Source organism: Hyposmocoma kahamanoa, unplaced genomic scaffold (genome assembly GCF_003589595.1).
Source record: "Hyposmocoma kahamanoa isolate Upper Pololo Valley unplaced genomic scaffold, ASM358959v1 99310, whole genome shotgun sequence".
NCBI lineage: Eukaryota > Metazoa > Arthropoda > Insecta > Lepidoptera > Cosmopterigidae > Hyposmocoma > Hyposmocoma kahamanoa.
This window is the reverse complement of record NW_020655857.1, coordinates 1-22,350: the sequence shown is the minus strand read 5'-3', so window position 1 is coordinate 22,350 and position 22,350 is coordinate 1.

Below are 22,350 nucleotides of genomic sequence, written 5' to 3'. Positions count from 1 at the left end.
TAAGTTTTTTCCTTACCAATTCGTCACAAATAACCTGTTTTTGTTTGTTTACAACTGCATTAAGCCTACAAGTTCCGTCGCTAGGCGATAACGTGATCCCCACCATGTGATGATCCGACAGTTTGCACTCCACTAGATATGCCTCATTGGCAACGAAATTCTTTCTCGCTCGCACCCACACGAGGTCAATACAGGATGTACGAAGCTGTCCGTCCACGATCTCTTCCCGCGTGACTTCTGAACTGGGTATCGCACTATACAGACCGCGTTCACACAGGGTGATTTTGTAATATGATGTGTCATTAACAAATTTGTCATGCAGAACGTCCATATTCGTGTCGCCCATAATTACAACATCTGCCATGTCGGTGATTGTTTGTTGAAGTAGCATATTCAGTTCTTCAGAAAAACGTCGCTTACTCTTCTCGGGCGGCCTGTACAGACCAATTATATGAAGATATCTTGTGCCAATTAATAATTTCGCATAGATTATTTCTGCCTCCAGTGACTTTGGTATTTCTGTTACTAAATTTAAATTATCTTTTGCATATAAAACAATCCCTCCTCCTCTCCTAGTTTCTCTAGTGTATGAATGCATGGTATAATTTTGCAGTTTGTACAAACTTATAGACTCCTTTTTAATATTCACCTCGGATAGTATTATTATATCTATTTGATATTTTGCTTCTTCAAGCAGGATAAGCAATTCGTTAAAATGTTTACGTATGGATCTTATATTTAGGTATATTATGTGTAGCCCAATAGTTGTTGTTCTTTTGCTCCAAGCAGTAATGTTGGCATACCGTGTATATTCGCAGTCATCTGGTACCTCATTTGCGAAATTAAATTTTATTTAAAATTAATCACGTAATGTATCACGCGGCGATGGTGCCTTAGGACGAACTACTTTTGAGCAACATTTTTATATCCTCACGTGATCGAATTTTGTGTATTTTCTTTTCATTACCGTCTTTTTTTACTAGAATATTATGATCTTGTACCCATATATAACTAAACATAGGTTTAAGCTAATCCTTAGTCTCCCACAACAACTGACGCTTAAATTTTGGAAGGTCATCATTAAAATAGAGGCGTTTATTACTTTCGTTGTTGTATATCTGGGCATTAGTTATCACAGTTTTACGTTTAGCCATCCACTTATTGCGCGTTTGCTTGTACCGCATGGTTACAATAACCGGCTGTGGTTTATTTTTGTCTTCATTTTCTTTACCTACCCTCACAGCATCAATGATGTCGGCAGGGTTCAGGTTAAGCTTTTGGGCTGTGTTTTTGACTACTTCCATTGTTACTTCATTATTTCTTTTTTCTAGGCCGAATATTTGTACATTGCTTTCCTTTTCTCGTTGTTCCATGTCCTGTATTCTCTCTTCCAAAGCTTTATTACACTTTTCAAGGTATATATTTTTTTGTTCTAGTGAAGTCAATTTCTTTTCTGCCCTTTGCTTGAAATCCACCATTTGCTGGTACTGTTCTGCATAAAAGTCAATGGTGTTCTTCATTTCCTCTAAAGTTTTCTCCATTTTATGAATAATTTCCAGCTTCTGGTTTACCTGAGACAATATGTCCTGTGCGGAGGTTTCTTTGGAATCCACAATAAGCTTGGATGGTGCAATTGGCGAATTTCCTTTATTTTTCTGACAGTTGTCACAAAGACCATGTTGTTCGAATTTTTTTATGTTCCGCACACATTTCTTATGCCACACTGTCTCACAACCTCCCCTACACTTCAATGTATCATCTTTATTGGATGATACGAATAGTTTACACTTGTGACATTGTACCATTTTGAACCGTACAGTAAGTAACGCCACGGGTAAAAAATTAGTAAAGCAAGTAATCACAGGGGTAAGTTTTTATTCACGTCATGTTATTCACGTCACGACTATCAAAACCGATATCGCCAAAACTCACACGTTCTTAATTTGAAACATTGCAAAATCTTGATATTGATTGGTCGTAGCTTCAAATTTAAAAAGAAATAACAAGTTCTGGATTGTTAACATAATTCAAACTTTATCCCATTGGCATATCGTTGAAAGTTCAATACTATCAATACCTATTATTGCAAGTTACGACGTTTTGATATTATATTGAAATTTCAATCAATATGCCATCTAGCGGGTAATTGCTGAACAATGACGAATTAGACTTTTAATAATTAATTTAGTTCTCCAAAAAAGAAGTTGCAGGGGTATGAGCTTTACTTTCGTTTCTTGTAACAAAAAATTATTTCGATGAACATAAAATTGAAAATTTATTAAAATTAGACTTTCCGATGACAAGAAATACCACCACGTGTAATATTTTTGGTGCGGTTATCATTTTTGCACTCCAAAACAGCACAATAAGGCATTTTTCTAGGATTTTAGATCTAACCACTACATTCATTGTTCTGGGGTTGCAACACACAGTCGTAAATCGACGGTGAAGAACTAAATGCTCCTATGTAACATTTCTAGCCAAATTGATTTGCTTGTTGTCATTGGAAATTATAGTAGCTTTGATAAATTGCAACTGTCAATATAAAACAAATGAGTATACAAAAATATCTATTTGATACTCGTTGTAACCAATATACCAATAGGTATTAAATACCCGACTACGCTGTTTTGTACCGCGATTAACAGATCTCTGGAGTTATTGATCCATGGTTATATCCGCTTCACACATGTCACTTGATGTTTCGGCATTTTATTTGCGCTGTTTTAATGCCACTTTGGAATTCATATTCAAATATCAAACGTACTTTAACATAGTGTCTATGTTTAGTAGTAGGAACATTTTTCATCCTTTCTGATAGGCTAAAGCGTCTAATTGATCAAACCGATGTCAGATTGTAACGTTTCTTTAATAGTTCAATTTCCCAACATTTTTTCGTGGGAAATCTTTAGATCGTTATTGTGGCCATTTTGAAACTCCAATAAGAACGTGTTAATTTCAAACAAAATGCAAAATTTTCCAAAACGAAAACACAGTTATAACGTTACAATTTTAAAATTACAATTTCTATTTTATTTGAAAAAGTTTTTATTCGGAATTTTATACTAAAGAAAGTATATACATAGGGCGCACTAAAAGTTTCCGGAATTGGTCACTTACATAAACAATATTTAAAAAGTAATGACAACGTTTGAAAATGGAACTCTTTGGCTGTAGAATACAGTTTGTTTCATCTGACTGTCACTTGTTTTTACATTGTGGCGTCATTTTAGAAATTGGTTGTCTACATCACCATGGATTTAACTCATGAAAATTTTCGTAGTATGATTTTTTACGACTTTAAGTGTAATTTAACAGCTCAGAAGAGCTTCACTCGGCTTCTAACTGCTTTTGGCGATACGCACCATGCAAGACGACTATATAGCTGGTTTGCCGAATTCAAACGCAGTCGTGTGAATCTCAGAGACGAATTTCGTGATGGTCGCCCGTCCACTGATGTGAACTACAAAAGCATCGATGCTGCGCGCTGTATAGTCAAAACAGATAGGCATGTGACATAGCATGAGATTCGGGTATCTTTAGGCATAGGCATGAGTCAAATATAATCAATACTTCACAAACATTTGGGTGTGAAAAAGCTGTGCACTCGGTGGATCCCACACAATTTGACTGAGGTTCCAATTTGGTGTGGGACATAGTAACAGCTGACGAAGCATGGATTTATAGTTACAATTTTCATCACCTGAAGAGGCTGTCGGAGAATGAAAAATATGTTTTTGTAATTCGACGTACTTTTGAGGTCGGTTCTTTTAGTACTCTGTACTGAGATTATTTCTTATTCATTCCGGAAACTTATAGTGCGACACACGTATAGTTTCGAATTGACCAGAATTTTAGAACGATATTATTATACTTAAGGGTGCTACTCATTTCCACGAAAATCAAAAATGCTAAGTTTAATATTCACATTTCATGGAACATTTTATTTTTTTTCCACACCGCCGAATGGAACAGCGTCCATTGTTAGAAATATTATCTTTATTACAATAAATACAGAATATTTTTGGAATATGCGGAAACGTACACACGGGTCGGTTGTTGGGGCTGTACTATTTCAGTTCTCTAATTTGTAATTTCAGCGCAAACGGGAGTTGATATTTAGAAATGATATAAGGCCCATTTACCTGATGAGTTACCAGGGATGGATAGCCCTTTTTTCGTCTCTATTTCTGGTCATACACTCGATGGCTTAGATATATATCATAAATTTGTACCCAGTGTGTCAGATACAGGGTTTATACTTATGTATAAATCTAGTTGCGGACAGCGAAAAAATATTTTGCTTGGTTGGTATATATTTCTTTCTTATTTATGTTTTTATAGAACGCTACATTTTTTGCATCTCCTACCTTTTTTGTAACTATTTTTATTAAGCAAACAAAAGGATTTTATTATTGTATAGTGGACAAGAGATGGTTCTTATTTGTTAACTGAGAAGACATTGTATACTTTAGTAAATAAGGTAGATACTATGATGCCGTGTACAAACGACATGTTTTCTTTGGCACAATTCTATGAGTCACTAAATATTGTGGCGTAAACATGTAAACAATGTTTTTTGTATTGTGAACGTCTTAACCGTATACACAAATATAATAACATCGTACAATAACAAAGGATATACCACGACACGCGCTTGGCAACAGCTTTAACCGATGTGACAACTGCGATAAAAAAATAAAATAACCCTTTTACATAAAGACACCATCAATGAATTAATATTATCGACACTACCTCAGTAGGGTTAGCATTTTATTTATTTTACTTTAATTATTACGGACACACTAATTACAATAATTAAAGATACATTACTGACATAACAAATTGATAAACACAAGATTAATTACCATTCAAGCATCGATTTCACAGTAGCGTCCGCAATCCATCCGCAAACAAGTCGTATTCTGGGTTGGTGGCAAGAATTTCGGGTTCTTCGGATTCGGATTTTCGGCTTTCGGATTCGGCACCACGGGGTGGCAATCAACTGGTGTCTTCTAATGCGGTGGTAGTTGATGGGGGCACAGAGCCGACACAGCTCATTATGGAAATCTGGGGAATCTATATTACCGCAGAGAATTTTGCACATAACCACAAGTTGGTGTTTAATTCGCCTAACAGAAACACTGCAGGATGCATCGCACTGCTATTACAATAGTATTATAACTCAAACTATGTGAAATTCAAGATTATACTATTGCTGAACGTAAAATTTAATTCTCTACACGTCAATAAAACCGTCGTTAAAATATTATAAGAAACAATTAAAATAAATCTACTTAACTCAAAATGAGACAAACTTTTTGCGAACTACTTCTGGATAAAACAGTCTTAATAAATAAGTTTCTAAAAAATATTAAGTTATTTTTCTTTTTGTTTGGCAAGTAGGAAATTGTTTTGATGTCTGTAATAAATAAACTTTAACCTATACATAGATTTCAATAATATTTCGCTGGAAGTGAGTAATCAGTTTTCATTCGATACCGAAAAAATACACTTTTTGAGTTAATACACTACTGTATTAACAGTGCGACATGTACATAGCACCCATTGGCACGTTTATATACTAGTATACTATTGTATTATCTGTGGAACAAGTATCTAAGAAACGCTTCCTGTACTTTCTCTAACATAATACTATATGTGCTTCAACGTGGGTTCCACACGCACATGGAGCTCTCCAATTTACAGCGCACTAATGTATTGAAAAGGAGTTTGATCACGGAGGCACTTTCAAAATCCTTTGAGTTTCTAAGGATGAACGCCGCCCAAACGCCGAAAAGACTCTTTGGCAAGAGCTTCGATGATTAGCATGAAAGGGCGCAACTTGCGCGGGAGCGACATAACGCGCGAGATACTGCTATTCTCGCATAGATATCTCGCGTTATGTCGCTTTCACGCAAGTTGCACACTATCATTCTGGCTCTACATAGCACACGCAAGTTGCACACTATCATTCTGGCTCTACATAGCACATCCGAAATGTTATATATAGTTGGCGAAATATTATTTGCACCGATTTGTCTTATCACTTCATCTTTAGATTACAATTGGACAAAAGAGTGAGCTGTCTTGGTAACGCACGTACCATCTGTGTTAGGTAATTGTACAATAACCTTCAATATATTTACCTAAACATTTAAAATATATAGAATGTAATAATTTAAGAGGATAATTAAACCAAATAATTTAATTGGTACTTCAGTTGTTCATTTCCTACACGAGCACCATATTGTCCGATCGAGTAGGGATGGCTCGACTGTTTCTTTCTGAACATAAAATCTGTAACCTAATTATACTATTAGTGTCGATATATTTATGTAATCATTTTAAATATGTAGAATATAATTTAAGAGGATGATTAAACCTAATCATTTCAAATGAGGACTTGTGTTGTTCACTCCCTACCATATTGTCCGATCGAGCCGTGACGACACGACGGAAAAATATGACGCAGTCTTCTCTAAAACACCGAATGCGTTTGATAGTCGAAAGATAACAACTCAGTCCTCCTTTTATATGGTGAAAGTAGTGGTGTGTAATAAACTAGTATACCCGGTGAGTACTTACTGATGTTATACTGATATTTTTGTGAGTAATTATGCTGTAATTCTGTTGTGTATATTGCTCAATGTGTTACCGAAATGATAATAAAATATAAGAATGTCTTAGCAACTCCTGCTCTTTATTATAGTAATAATATAATATAATTAATATTTCATTTAACATGCCTTATTTATTGTATTGCCCACTAAATTCTTATGCAATAAACTATCTTTAACCCTAATGTTGAACTGTTTCATTTACATCTGTATAGTGCAAACAACTAGTTTAAATACATTTACGCATTCACACGTGATTCTAAACTTGATAAACTTATGTGGACTTTGTTGAATTAATATGAATAGAGTCGACGGTCGAAAAACATCCTCACCGGTTAAAGAAATAATTCAAAACTAGAATTCAGAAAAGAAACATTTATTTACACAATAATGGATCAAGATCATTAAGTCCATGTACGTTTTAAATAGAGGAAGTGTTAATGGTTTTATAACCCTATTGTAATATAAAAGATGAGCCGTTCCAAGAGATAATATTCATCGGTGCAAATAATATCCCTTCAACTATTCAAATATATTTCCTGAACATTGTAAGCGTTAATTTTAACTTTAGCAGTCGAGCTCTTTGTGAAAGAGTTCGTCCTAGGATGTACTACTACCGTATGTGTAGTGGTGGTGGGTAGTTTCGCGAATAGAATGCCTACAGGTTAGTAATTTCATCAACCGTTAATTGTTTACTTAAGGCAAAACTAATATTATGTAGTATTGGTAACAATAGATTTTATCTATTTCTGCCACCAAGCAGTAATGTGAGCATTATGCCATGTTTGCAGAGGCAAGGGTTGATGGTTTCAATGCAATTATCCGCAAAAAAAGCAGCCTCATTGCTCATTAGACCGAGTGACAGCACTAACACCATTTTACAGATCATGCCTGATAGATATGACCTACTTACATTATGAAATTTTTCATTCGGGTCCTGATTGAATAGTCTCATATCAGACAATTAGATCTGAATGCGGATGACAGATAGGAGGCTGCCACTTTTAGTAGTAGTAGAGCTCCTTGTGAAAGAATTCGACCAGGGAAGTACGTTACCTATTTCAACCGTTAAGCAGCAATATCAGCATTACTGTGTTATTCCAATTTTGTAGGTTAAGGGTGCTGGTGAAATTACAGGCACATGGGACTTGTCAACTTATGTCTCCGGGTGACGAGTGTAGTGGCAGTGCCCCTAAGATCTTTGCAATTTAAAGCTCTGAATGGCACTGCAACTGTTATGGAAAGGCGCACGACTTGTTCGTCTTGTCAGGAAGTGGTGATGCGGTGGGTAAGTTAGCGGGGCGTTACGTCGCGCCCATAAACTATTTTTCTGCTTTGGTTCGATTTTTTGGATCGTAATGGATCATATGCCTCTGAATCGATCCACAGGTCGGTCGTCGCTCTTGAATCAATCTCATAAAAATCGTTTCAAAATTAATTAAGATAAAAAATTATAATTTTGAGTCTTTTTGGCTTCAGTCGGTTACGACTTTCATTTAAAGTAAGACTAGCCAGTGAAAAAAGACGTTCAGATGGCACAATAGTAGCGAAAATCATCAAATATCGTAAACTTATTGGACTTAGACGTCGCCAAACTGCTTTTCTTCCTTGCAGACCCAATATAGAATAGGGGTTCAGAATGAGACTGCTTTGTTTAAATTATGAATACGATCTGGACGATTCGATTCGCCTTATTTTTTAATCGATTTACTTAAAAATCGCATTGAAATGAATTGATACAAAAACCGCTGGATCGTATACACTTAAGATGAATTTTAAATTGTAATGTGCATCCCTAGTCGCGTCACCACATTGCTCGTGTGGTACTCGGTGCGTTGAAATCATAGCGTCCCGACGACGCAACGATCTTAGGTAACTAGAAGCTGTGACTTGATAGAAGAAACTCTATAATTTTAAACTTAATCAATGAACATTTATAATTATTATTATGTAATTTTGTATTGATGTTCATCGATTAGTATATTTCCAAACTCATTGTACCACGATTTCGTTTAATTAAGGTAAACGATTCGTTTATGGGGAACTGTACACGCTTTTACAATAAGATTCCGGAGCATATTAATATATGCTCCGGAATACTTTTTATTTACGGAATAATTTTAATAAATTATCAATTATTTAAGTTTAAAACTTACATTAAAAGTATTTTAATTGAAAAGTCATATTTTATTACAAAATTTAAGACTAGGTCTTAGAGATAAAGATGTATAGAATGACGGCATGGATCTAGATTCCACACAAATTCAATTCAAAGTATATTCTTTAAGCATTCAAGTTTTTCTGAAAACAGCAATCCCTAGAGTATGTTGCTCGTTAATCACAGGTAAGTCAGCTTAGTGAACGAGCAGGAGCTTGAAAAACACGTTTTCAAGTGTATAAATTTATTTTACGTATGGAATATTATATAACGGTAAACCAGGTTTAGTTTCCATAAATGCTTTAACGTGCATGATGGGTACACGTGCAAACGCGACGTGCAAACACGATCACGAATTTGCATTGTTGACATTATAAGCTATTCTAGGCGGCGAGGGAGTTTACTACGCGTTGTTTTTGTATTGTTTGATGTTAATTCAAGTATTTTTTTAATTAAACAATTTGTTAATGTTACATGGGCCTTTACAAAATCTATAAATAATCTTTTATTGTGTTTATCAAGAGTAGCTAATTAATTCTCATTTTGGGATTTTATTAGGCATAAATGACGAGTTTTCATACTGACAAACTAAAACTTTAAATAAAGGCGTTTTTTTTGTATAATTAGTCTGCGTCATACACACTAGAGGAGACATTGCTAAATTAGACAGATACAATCTTGGGTATAGATATAGGACATATTACACTGTTGACGAATATTTAAGAGATAGACTTTAAAAAAACATGTGATACTTACAATGCAAACGCCATAAACAATACTATTTTTAAACCTAAATAAATATCTTAAACATATAATACTTAACATATCAATCAATATATAAATATGTAATTAAATAGAATGTAAAATAATGTTATTAGAAAACGTTTAAATATATACAATAATATACATAGTAACTAACTAGATTATAACCAGGTATTACATCAGGCGCACTGTAAGTTTCCGGAACTGGCCACTTACATAAACAATATTTAAAAAGTAATGACAACATTTGAAAATGGAACTCTTTGGCTGTAGAATACAGTTTGTTTCATCTGACTGTCACTTGTTTTTACATTGTGGCGTCATTTTAGAAATTGGTTGTCTACATCACCATGGATTCAATCACATTTAACTCGTGAAAATTTTCGTAGTATGCTTTTCTACGCCTATAAGAGTAATGTAACAGTTCGGCTTCAAACTGCTTTTAGCGATGAAGCACCATGCAAGACAACTATTTATAGCTGGTTTGCAGTGTGAATCTCAGTGACGAATTTCGTGATGGTCGCCCGTCCACTGCTGTGGACAACAAAAACATCGATGCTGTGCGCCATATATCAAAACAGACAGGTGTGTGACATATCATGAGATTCGGGCATCTTTAGGCATAGGCATGAATGAAATACAATCAATACTACATAAATTTGACCGAGGTTCAAAAAATGGATCGCGTCACTTGGTGCAATGCCATGCTTACCAGATTCAACGAAGGGGCGTCAAATTTGGTATGGAACATAGTGACAGGTGACGAAACATGGATTTATAGTTACTATCCCAAAACAAAGCAGCAATCGAGCGTATGGGTCTTTCGAGATGAGCCGAAACCAACCAAAGTGGCGCGCGTATAAAGTGCCTCTAAGCGGATGATTGCTTCTTTTTTTAATAAAACTGGATACGTGGCTATTGTTGCTTTGGAGAATCGTTGTACCGTGAATAGTGATTGGTACACGACCATTTGATTGCCGCAAGTTATTGACAAACTCCGTAAAAATAACCGTAAACGCCGTATCATTTTGCACCACGATAGTGCCAGTTCTCACACGGCCAGACAGACAAATGAATTTTTGTAGGTGAACAACGTTGATCTTATAAACCATCCCGCGTACAGTCCCGACCTGGCATTTTGTGACTTTTAATTATTTCCAAAAATTAAGAACCAGTTACGCGGGCAACGATTTTCATCACCCGAAGAGGCTGTCGAAGAGTATGAAAAATATGTTTTAGAGATTGTCACGGAGGAGAGGCATAAATGTCTTCAAAATTGCTTCATTCGTATGAAAAAGTGCATTAACGCTAACGGAGTATATTTTGAGAAACAATAAATTCATTTCTGACCATTTATAGTATTTTTTTCTATTCATTCCGGAAGCTTATAGTGCGTATAATTGTAGAAGTTTGTCAAAGCTACAAGCTTTCTTATCAAATATTTAAAATGCAAAATGTGAATATACTAATAGGGGTTAAAGTATGAAATTGTCGATTTGTACTGAAAATCTAAATTGTTTATTTTTTAAATTTTTAACAAATTTATTTAATCAAAATAGTTGCCATTATTATCTATACATTGCTGCCATCTAATGGGAAGGTTATTAATGCCTTTGCGATAGAACTCCGACGATCTAGACTGCACAAACTGTGTGAAAGCATTTTGTACTGCCTCCTGGGAAGAAAACTTCTTGTCACGTAGATAATTGTCCAAATCACGAAAAAAATGGTAGTCCGTTGGAGCAAGGTCTGGTGAATACGGAGGATGACGAATGGTTTCTAACTGCAGTTCCTGAAGGGTCAAAATGGTTTCTCGTGCTGTGTGAGATCTCGCGTTGTCGTGGAGCAATAATGGTGAAGATCGATTCATGAGTCGGGGCTGTTTTACTGCTAGTTTTGTCAAGATGTTTCGGAGTTCGGCACAATAGACATCTGCCGTTATTGCTTGACCAGATCGGAGAAAACTATAGTGAATAACACCATGCTGAGACCACCAAACAGTTACCATTACCTTTTTATTGGTAAGTTTTGCTTTAGGACACTGTTGTGGCATTTGACCTGGGGTCAGCCATTGCATTTTTCTTTTCCGGTTATCATAAAGAATCCACTTTTCATCACATGTTACAATTCGATCCAATATTCCTTCATTTCTGTACCGGTTCAACAAGGCAATACAAGTTTCAACACGCGTTTCTTTCTGCAGATCAGTCAAATCATGAGGCGTCACCCATTTTTTGTATTTTTTTATTTTATTGATTTGACGCAAGTGAGTCAATATTGTGGGTAAGGTAACGTTAAACCATGCCGCTAATTCCAGGGTAGTTTGACTAGGATCGGCTTCCACTATCTCTCTTAATTCATCGTTATTCACCTGTGTGGGCGGTCTTCCTCGTGACTCGTTCTTTAAGTCGAAATTTCCATCACGAAAGCGTTTAAACCAAAATCGCACGGTGCGTTCATTACTAGACCCCTCTCCAAACGCAGCATTGATATTGCGGGCTGTTTCTGCCGCGTTAGTTCCGCGTCGGAACTCGTATTCAAAAATCACTCGAATTTTCGCAGTATCCATCTTTCTTGTCTAAATTGAATAACAAAAACAATTGAAAGTCGATATTCAAATGTTTCAAATTAAAAAAAAAAAAATCACAGAAACCATTTGAAAAAATTTTCATTCGAAAACCTCAAACCATGAAGATTCTATGAAAATTCAAAGAACCTATTGCAATAAAACGGCAATTTCATACTTTAACCCCTAGTATAAATAATTACTTTTATATATAATTCAGAAAATATTGTCATGTCCAACTGGGCCCATAATATTCTAAATATTGTAAATCCTCATCTCTTTAAATATAATTTGCAGTGCCCTACAGGGTCCATATTGCGCCTTACCTTAAAGCCATTGTCATTATTGTAATATTATGGTAAATGCAATAAAGAATTGAATTGTATAAATATGAAAAAACGAAAGCGGTGTCAATTAATAGCCTCTATATTTTCAAACCATTACTGAACATTTCTGAGATTTTTGGCAGTATGAGAGCAGAATTATAAGTGATTTAGTACAAGTGAGGTTACAATCTTGAATTAACAGCTGATTTTTTAAGTGCGATTGACGTTTATATTATATAGTTATTATATATTTGTAGAGTTGGACGATGTTAGGAAACTCAAGGCAATGATGTTCAAATATAAGATAATCGATATGATATTAGAGAGCTTTTATTTTATGATATCAAGTGACGGGACAAACAAGTCGTGTGCCGGATGGTAATAAAACGTCTGTCCATAGCAATTGCAGTGAATTTTAGAGCTTCAAATCGCAAAGATCTGAGGGCACTGCTCCTGTGCCCGTCACCCTGAGACAAGTTGACAAGTCCCAGCATCGTTACCTTTACTGCTTCGAGGCGGAAAGAAGTAAGGTGGCAGCACTTCCGTGAACGAACTTTTTCAAAAGGTGCTACTGACCTTAACTAATTTTAAATTTCTCATTTTGTACATTCAGAACTGGGTTGATTTTTTACATCTTCAAATCGAAAATTATAACCATATATCAACTGATTACAATTAGACCTCTGAATATCCCATCTCTTTTCCAGTCAATGTCCATTAACAATTAGATACGGTAATCTGAAATGTGGCCAGAAACACAGACCATGACATTGTCTATTTTTGTTTCATAAAAGTAACTTACGAGTATCTACAACAAAGCGTTATTAAGATAAATTGTGAAATAATAGCCACTTAAATTAGCTGCCCATTAAGAACACTCTTTAGTTTTATGGTGCCAACCAACCTAGATGGACAAAGTCACAGTATAAGCAATGTTAATACGTAATATTTCGCGCCGTAGGCACTTCGATACTCAAAGGAAATCAGTCGTTACTAGCGAAAATAATTGTAAACATAGAGCTTTGTAGTCGATAGACTTGACGTTTCTGTAAATAGGGAAAAATAGGGATTTTTTTTATGACAATAAGTGACAGGACGAACTAGACGTGCACCTAGTGTTTCATAGCAGTTGCCACTGCATTGTTACTATTTAGAGCTTTAAATCGCAAAAATCTGAGGGTCACTGCCACTGCGACTGTTTCACCCTGACACATAAGTTAACAAGTCCCATGTACCTGTATTTCACCAGAACTCTTACCCTTTAAAACCGAAACACGGTAAACACGAAACACGAAACACGGTTTCCGCCGCCAAGCAGCAATGTGAGCACACATCGCTGCTTGGCGGTGGAAACAGGTAAGGTGGCAGTACTTCCCTGGACGAACTATTGTTCTGATTACAAAAAAATAGTGTCTTATTGAATGTCATCATTACAAAGAGATGCACGAAATGATCCTCCTCAATAGACGTAACATTCCATACCCGTACGTCTTGCGCACCCTGGGCAAAAATCGGCGAGTACCTTACGCCTTGGGAAATCCTTTCGTCACGGAGGCAAGCATTACAGTGTATAATTTACTTCCATTTTTATGCAAAGTAATGCCTTTTGTTGTCAGATCCGCTGAAAATCAGCGTTGTAAAGTGAAACGACAACAAGTGGATCAGTGAGCGCTATGCAACGCGAGATTATGCGAATGTATGCGTCCATACACGCTGCTCTGCCACATTTGTATAAAGTACCATACTTGTCTTATTATACTATAATATTATACACTCTAGGTACACTATTATTCTTACAAATTTAATTTCTTTCTTAAACTTAGGCAAAGTTCATCGTCTAAACTTGTTTGGCTCGCCATTTTTACTTAGTCGAGTCAATGTTAGTTTAATATATCTCAGCCGTAATGCATATTTTTAGACAATTTGTAAATAATTGTAATAAATTATTGCCATTTTGTTTTGTGATTTTTAACTGTCCTTAATTGTTTGTGGTTTATATGATTTTTGCGTATTAAATAAAGTCGACTTAATTTTTTTTGTCATAATCAGCGGTCGCGTGCAATAAACACGGACAAGTCTAACACATTGTTAACTCTATTGTATAGAGCTGTCGTGAGCCCAGCATGGCTTCATTTGGCCTTCAATAGAACATTACATCGAACAATCGACTAAAAGTGTTCCCTCATACGCACTTAGCGTCGACGGTCTCTTATATGGAATTGTAGGTACTTGTCGATTTATTCTATAGTGCTGCTTTACTCGTAATTGATTTTATAAGGAATCACTGCGATCTCTGTGGAGTAGGTACCAAGTATTATTGTTTTATATGGAAAAGACGGTGGCAGCTCAGTGTAAAAAATGTTTATTTTCAAGTGAGAGGTCAACGGTATGATTGTGAATGACATGTGCGTATGGGTGAGTTTTACGGAATTTATGTGCGAAGTTTAATTTGAAATTTACCATGAGCTTTTCGGTAAAGGAAAACAACGTGAGGAAACCTGTACAGATCTGAAAAGAAATTCAATTTAATGCGGGGAACTACAACCACACTGTAAGAGGAGGCAAGTACCCAACTGTGGGACTATATATATATGCTAATTATTATTATTATTATGGTAGCAATACTGTACGGTTAATTACCTACATTATAAAAATGTGTATGCGCACTGATTGAATTAACGCGGCACACGCCACGCGTAAGCCAATATTGCAGCATACACATTTTTATAATGTAGGTAATTAACCGTACATCTTGCACCTCTCAAGAAAAGAATAAGGAAAATCTGGTTTAAAAGCAATTTACAAATCTGGTTTTATATGTTTAGTTTATTTCTTACGTCATCATCAATATATATATATATATTTTTATAATATCAAGTATCGATACAAAAAAGTCAAACAAAAAAGCCTAGTGGTAAGCAAACAGTGCCACTCAGTCACTCAGAGCTTTAAATCGCAAAGATCTAAGAGGCACTGCCACTGCGCCCGTTACCTTGAGACATAAGTTGACAAGTCCCATGTACCTGCAATTTCACCAGCATCCTTAACCTTGTAAACCGAAACGCAGAAATACTCACATTACTGCTTGGCGGCAGAATAGGTAAGGTACCTCTCTGGACGAATTCTTTCACAAGGACCTCTACTGCTCCGAAATATTTAAAGAAGTACCTACTTCGTAGTAGTATGGAAAGAAAAGTGTTGTCTTCAACGATATGAAGATTAGAACTGGACACGTTCTACCAGTTTTGCTTTTTAGATTAGTGGAAGACGTAGGATTTGTTACTGGAATGTTTCCGGTACGAGCAACAGAGGGCGGCGTTGATGAGAGCTGCAGATTACGACCTGACGATTATGATTTAGTGGGTTCAGTACTGTAATTTTACCTATTTCTGACGCCAAGCAGTATTGTGAGCTGCGTTTTTGGTTTCGGCGAAGGAATTTTTTCTGAGTGTTAGATCTTTGTATTAATAATTATAACAAACTAGTGGAGTAATTTCACAAAAAATAATTGAATATCAATTCAATAAAAATTTAATTAATACAGTGAATAACGACAGGACTGGTAGCTGTAAAGGTACTAACTGGGTAATAAATCTTACATAGATTTCTCATAGATGGCGCTACGACTAAAAAGTCGATGAAAAACCAAATACAAAGCCACGACTCACGCACATAGAGAAATTCGTGAGGTCCGTTGGTTCGTTCTGTGGCTTAGTTGGTATAGCGTCTGGCACTGTGTGCAAGAAGACGTCGGTTCCAATTCGACCGGATCGAAGGAATTTTTTCTGAGTGTTCGATCTTTGTATTAATAATTATAACAAACTACTGAAGTAATTTCACAAAAAATAAGTGATTATCAATTCAATAAAAATTTAATTAATACAGTGAATAGCGACATCTCTCGCCAGGACTGGTAGCTGTAAAGGTACTAACTGGGTGATACATCTTTCATAGATTTCTCATAGATGGCGCTATGACTAAAAAGTCGTTGAAAAACCAAATACAAAAACACGACGCAAGCACATAGAGAAATTCGTGAGGTCCGTTGGTTCGTTCCGTGGCTTGGATGGTATGGCGTTTGCAAGAAGACGTCGGTTCGAATCCGACCGGAACGAAGGATTTTTTTCTGAGTGTTCGATCTTATTAATAATTACTCTTTAGATTATTTCAAATTTAAAAAGAATACTGTCCACTATGGTGACATATTCGCTATTAGTTCTTTTCTCAAAATTAGCGACACTCTTTTGTTTATTTAGTGTTGCATGGGCATATTGAAAGAAAAAGAAAAATATTTAAAAATTAGTAACAATTTTTTTAAAAACATACTTAATTATGTTTCCTTCTAAAAAAATACAATAAATGCATTTCACTTAAAGGGATATTGAAGAAAAGTAGGCCGTAGTTGTGTTTTATTTAATACTAGATTACGATAGAACATTGTATAAAACTTCCTAGCAGTACAACCGTGTTTTACCCGCGATATTTCGTATTGCTCGCTTTTGCAACATCAACATTTCCTCGATATCGATAGAAATTCCCCAGGCAGTTAAAACATAACTTATAGTTGATTGAATGAATACAAGCGAATGTACACTTTAAATATTCTCTTTCGGGTTTCATTGTGTTTCATAAACATAATACGAAGAAATGAACCTGCATTTTGATAATATTGTAATTGTTGTTTTTTTTAATAAGTAAGTCTACATGCGAAGTATTTTTTCACTCTTAGGTACCTAGTTAATTATTAAGTAGACCTGTAATTGTGCTGACCAACAAACTGTTCCCAGTTTGGCGGGAGATAGTATTAAAATTGTAGTGTACAAAATTGTAGTGTAAAATGTATACATAATGACAAATAAATAAATATAAAAAACACTAATTTGATAAAACACTATACTACATAGGGTGCACGCATAACTTTCCGGAACAGGCAACTTAATAACGTAATTACAACATTTAAAAATTGAACTATTTGGCTGTAGAATACAGTTTGTTTCATTTGACTGTCACTTGTTTTTACATTGTGGCGTCAGTTTAGAAATTGGTTGTCTACATCACCATGGATTTAACTCGTGAAAATTTTCATAGTATGATTTTCTACGACTTTAAAAGTGTAATTTAACAGCTCACAACAATAAAAACATCGTTGCTGTGCGCCGTATGATCAAAACAGACAGCCGTGTGACATACCATGAGATTCGGGCATCTTTAGGCATAGGCATGAGCCAAATACAATCAATACTACACAAACATTTGGGTGTGAAAAAGCTCTCGGTGTATCCCACACAATTTGACTGAGGCTCAAAAAACGGATACGGAACGGAGGAGCGCGCGTGCAAAGTGACTCTAAGCCGATGATTGCTTCTTTTTTTAATAAAACTGGATACGTGGCTACTGTTGCTTTGAGGAATCGTTGTGCCGTGAATAGTGATTGGTACACGACCAATTGTTTGCCGGAAGTTATTGACAAACTCCGTAAAAATTACCGTAAACGCCGTATCATCTTGCACCACGATAATGCCAGTTCTCACACGGCCACAGACAAATGTATTTAATGTAACGTTGACCTTATGACCTTGTGACTTTTATTTATTTCCAAAAATTAAGAACCAGTTACGCGCTCAGCGATTTTCATCACCTGAAGAGGCTGTCGAAAAATGAAAAATATGTTTCAGACATCGTCACAGAGGAGTGGCATAAATGTTTTATGCCACTCCTCGCGGAAACTTATAGTGCGCCACACGTATAACAGAATTAATAATTGCAATTCAACTGGTCTTGACAGTTTTAATGATTCTTTCTATACATTTAAATGTAAATTGGGTGTTCCTACAGCTTAATAATTTATGTTCATTGTTATTTCTTTTATCTTTCTTTAAATTACTTAATATGTATAATTTGAAATATATTTATACGTATATCTAAATCTATTTAGATATAATTAATTTTAGAATTTTATTTTTTATACTTGTACTAATTAATACTAATTTCGTTTGTGAATTGTACGATTTGAAAGGATGTCTAGAAAGGCTTATTTATGACTTTGATTAATCTGTTTTAGATTCTTGCTTCACTCGTGGCTTAAAATATAAATAATATTGAATTTTGTAAAGGCGTACTCGACCGAGGTCACGGACTCAGGTTCAAGAACCGGTACGATACGTGAGATCCTAATTTATGAGCAGGCATCAAATTTTAATATTCGATACATAAAAATAAATAACTTTTACTAGGTAACTCTGAAAAAGCGAAAAAAATACTTGCTGTTGTATATTTAAACATTTGGGTCGATTAGGTAGGAATCATCAACATTCATTCATCATCATTTCAGGCAAAAGACGTCCACTGCTGAACATAGGCCTCCCCCAAAGAATGCCACAGCGGCCTGTCCTACGCCATTCAGCTGATTCCCCTTCGCCAGATTATCAGTCCACCTTGTGGGTGGTTAAGTAAGAATGGTGTTAAGAATATTGATGGGAAAAGAGCGCTTATTAAAGACGATAGAGAACGGTAGAAAAAGATGTTTGGGCATCTAATATGCTACTACAGTTTTCTTAGAAGTTTTTTTTAGTAGCGGTGTAGTGCTTCTTGTGAAAAAGTTGTGTGGCGGCAGAAATAGATAAGGTGGCAGTACTTTCCTGGACGACCTCTTTCAGCAGGAGCTCTACTGCTATTTAAAGAAAGAGATAGTGGGCGATTACTCCATCGAAAAGACCTTCAGTAGCAGTAGAGCTCCTTGTGAATGAGTTCATCCAGGGAAGTACTATCACCTTCCAGCTTGTCTTTTTCTACAATTTCGTAATTTTCTACAGGTTTAATTTTAATATTATTACTGCCGTTTTAATGCCAGATGTCGTTTCCAAACGACACTAATTGATCTGCAGTTCTCTTTAATAATCCTCCAACTCCGGGGCACCCTTGCCATAACCACACTAGCAATAATCGCGGGTATATATAATAATGGAGCATTTCATTCCTTTGCCGTACGCATCAGAAAGGAGGAAGCAAAGCGCTTAGTGCGAATTTGTTGGAATATCAACGACATAAGAATGGAGTGCTCCGGACCTTCTAGTCGACCGAAGGAGGAACGGTGAGGGTGGAACTAAATTGAAAAGTTTCTGCGCACCCTCCCCGAAATGTATCCGATAGAAAACTGACAACAGGCTACTTTTCTGCGATGGTCGAGATTTTGTAGCTTCGACGCCACAAGAGAATTGTTGTTAATAAGTCTCTTTGCTTTTCGCTCCACCGAGTCCAAGGCAACAAACCGGTAATGGGCAGAGCCGTCCCAGAGGTGGCAGCAGTACTCCATACACGATCGAACTTGTGCTATAAACAGATTTAAAAGCTGCTCAGGTGTGAAGTACCGCCTGACCTTGTAAAGTATGCCTAGTTTTCTGGGTTATAGTTTTTTGGGTTTTTACAATTTATCTATTATCTTTAGGAAATATTCGTAGAGATGGCGTTGTATATCATAGTTCTTCAACTGCCAATTAAAGCAACAATGAACTCATTCCCTAATTATCCAGGGAAGTACTGCCACCTTACCTATTTCTGTCGTCAAGCAGTAATGTTAGCATTGCTACTTGAAGGGTAAGGGTGCTGGTGAAATTGCAGGCACATGGGACTTGTCAACTTATGTCTCAGGGTGAAGGACACAGTGCTGGTTCGTCCCGTCTCTTGATATTATAAAAAAAGACCTAAGTTTTAAATAAAAAGAACATTTACTACTTTAATTTCATGGTGTTGTTGTGGTTTCACAAACTTTGAAAGGATGTCAGTTAACGAATTAGAACTTTACATAGTTCAATCAATTTTATAAATAGAGCCGATTCTAAAGAGAAACAAGGAGTAAACCTTTTTTCTTTCTTCAGGTCATATAAGTATTTCTGTTTCTATTCTATGCTTACAATATGAGTACATGTAAAACTACGCAGGTGGAGGGAACTTTCAAGGTAGGAAAAGTGCGCAACAGTTAAGAAAAACTTGCAGTGAACGTTTCAGTGAAATATTAAAAAATGCCGTTACTTTAAATAAAATTTATGTTATATAAAGTTTCTTGAATATCACAATGTTTGACTACCATCATGATATTCAATTATTTTTTTGTGAATATAGCCCACTGTTACACTTCGTTGTAATTATTAATACTCACATCGAACACTAGGAAAAATTCTTCCGATTCGACTGTTGCAGATCTTTGTTTTTGGTTTTTAACGCCTTTTTTGTTATAGCGTTATATGGTGAAATTACAGGCACATGAGACATCTTACATCTCAGGGTGGCGGGCGCAGTGGCAGTGCCCCTCAAATCTTTGCAACTTAAAGCTTTGAGTGGCACTGCAACTGTTAAGGACAGGCGTGTAGCTTACCATTAGGCGCATGACTTGTTCGTCCCGTCACTTCTCATTATAAAAAGCGCCATCTGTGAGAACTCAATGAAGTTTTTTCTTCACTCATCTTTACAGTGCAAAAGGCACTTTTCTACGATTTTCGAGGTTTTGAGACAATTGATTCGACCATAACGTAAAAGCGAAAACGACCGACTGAGCTTATGTATGTGGAACTTCGCGTACTGTTGGCACACAAGCCATGCAAACTTTGCACTTCTACTGTATTTATTATTTTGTGTTCGAATCTATACTTTGCTGGTTTTAATAAACTATAAGTACATTTTCTTTAGTCTTGCTCACTGTGCATTAGCACCCTAACCCTATTGATATAGTTCGCTGTAATAATTATCAATCCACGCATGTCCCAGTGGTAGACTAGTATATATGTGACTGTGTGTATGTGACTAGTAGAATGGTATGTAGTCTTTGGGAGTTAAGGCCCATACCCACCCAATACTGCATGTTTTGAAGACTGTGAACAGTCAGCGATTTCAGGATGTTTTCATTTACGAAAACAGTAATTATTGGAATAAAATTGAACACATGCACAAAATGCAACGACCACAATGAACGATGGTCGAAAAGGTTCCGGGTTCGATTCCCTGTAGGACTAATTTGGCAAACAAACTCTTCTGAATTAATTCCGTTTTGGTTCTGTTTTGGGTGTTTTACCCTGGTAGGTTTGACCTACCTTCTTTCAAGCAGAGACTTTCTCTTAGAGTTACTCGAAACCTGCACGTTGAAGAAGATTCACAACCCTCAAAAAATGTGTGAGGTCCTCAATCCATTGGACCAGGCGTGGCGGACTATGGCCTAAACTCTCGCCTGCGAGAAGACCCGTGCTCCGCAGAGGAACGTATGAATGGGTTCATGATGGGTGTTTTGTTCCGAAAACACGGGGCAACGGAATTTCGTTCTGGTACTTGTTGTACCGGGAATATCCTAATTAGAGGCCAGGCATTTGGTGAGGTTATCTAGCACGTTATTATTGTTATTAAATACGAAAATATTTATAGGGTACAGACCCCACCAACCCCTTCCCCCGTGTGTGAAACCACCTCTATATAGGAGGCAAGCTTAGTTTAAGCGCAGGCCGCCGCCGTGTAACACAATACTAGAACCTCTGGTCAAGCGTCATTCTAACTAGGCAATTTACTGATCATTTGCAATGACCTGTAATGCAACTATGTATAATGTAATTATAAATACAAAGATCGAACACTCAGAAAAAAATTCCTTCGATCCGGCCGGATGCGAACCGACGTCTTCTAGTTTGTCGTGTCAGATGCTGTACTAACTAAGCCACGGAACGAAATTTTTCTATGTACTTGCGTCGTGTCTTTGTATTTGGTTTTTTCAACGACTTTTTAGTCGTAGCGCCATCTATGAAAGATTTATCACCCAGTTAGTACCTTTACAGCTACCAGTCCTGGCGAGAGATGTCGCTATTCACTGTATTTTAAATTCAATTATTTTTTGTGAAATTACTCCACTAGTTTGTTATAATTATTAATACAAAGATCGTA